At 70.3% G+C, this 757-nt stretch overlaps 1 protein-coding gene across 2 annotated transcripts in view; it reads left to right on the forward strand.

The window, feature by feature from the left end:
- Positions 1-534: 534 nt before the first annotated feature.
- Lcor (ligand dependent nuclear receptor corepressor) overlaps positions 535-757 on the forward strand; it is a 99,862-nt gene continuing 99,639 nt past the window's right edge. For both annotated transcript variants that reach the window (XM_028773828.1, XM_028773819.1), the window contains exon 1: positions 535-642. The gene's annotated coding sequence lies outside the window, so the exon portion shown is untranslated. The remainder of the gene's footprint in view (positions 643-757) is intronic.

Consider the following 757-nt stretch of genomic DNA (forward strand, 5'->3'; position numbering starts at 1 on the left):
GTATTCCGATAACTTAAAGCGAATTATCCACTTCACCTTTGAAAACCTCGGGGCTCAGTGCCTCCAAGGGCATCCGGGCATTTATTCCCATTTCTGCTCCTCCTCGGCGCCCCCAAGGAGGGGCGGTTTCGACCGAGAAGTTGCGAGAAGCAATGGTGCGGAACTTGCAACAGTTGGTGCGGGGCGATAGGCAGGTAGGAAGTGATAGATGGGACTAGTTTAAAACCCAAAAGCCCGGGGGAGGGCCGGGGCCGCCGAGGCTTTGCTGGAGAGCGAGGGCGGCGCCGAACCGGGCGCCCGCGTAGGAAGGCGCAGTTCCGGGGCTGCCGGGGCGTGGGACGCGGAGCTGGTGCGCGGTGACGCCGGGCGGAAGGGAGGAGGAGCGGGCCGCCCCGGGGCCACGGAGAGGTGAGCGCAGCCTTGCCCCCGCGCCGCCCCCGGCGGGAGGCGCGACGCCTAGGCCACGGGTGCGTGCGCGGCCCCGGGCGACGCGGCTGGGCGTGCGCGGGGCCGCGGCGGAGGCAGGGCCGGGCGGGCGGCAGAAGATGGCGAGGGTGTGTAGGCGGCAGCAATGTTCCGTTGAGAGACGCGGCTTTCGGCAAGAACTGGACTCGTGGCGCCACAAGCTCATCCACTGTGTAGGTGAGGCTCTCCACCGGTGCCGGAGCCACTCGGCCGCCGGCCGCCCGTGCGTGGGAGGGAACGGGGCAGCGTCCGCCGCTCTCCGGCCCCGCGCGCCCTCCCGGGCTCGGCCCCC

The sequence above is a fragment of the Grammomys surdaster genome, unplaced genomic scaffold, assembly GCF_004785775.1.
Source record: "Grammomys surdaster isolate TR1022 unplaced genomic scaffold, NIH_TR_1.0 66, whole genome shotgun sequence".
NCBI classification, from domain to species: domain Eukaryota; kingdom Metazoa; phylum Chordata; class Mammalia; order Rodentia; family Muridae; genus Grammomys; species Grammomys surdaster.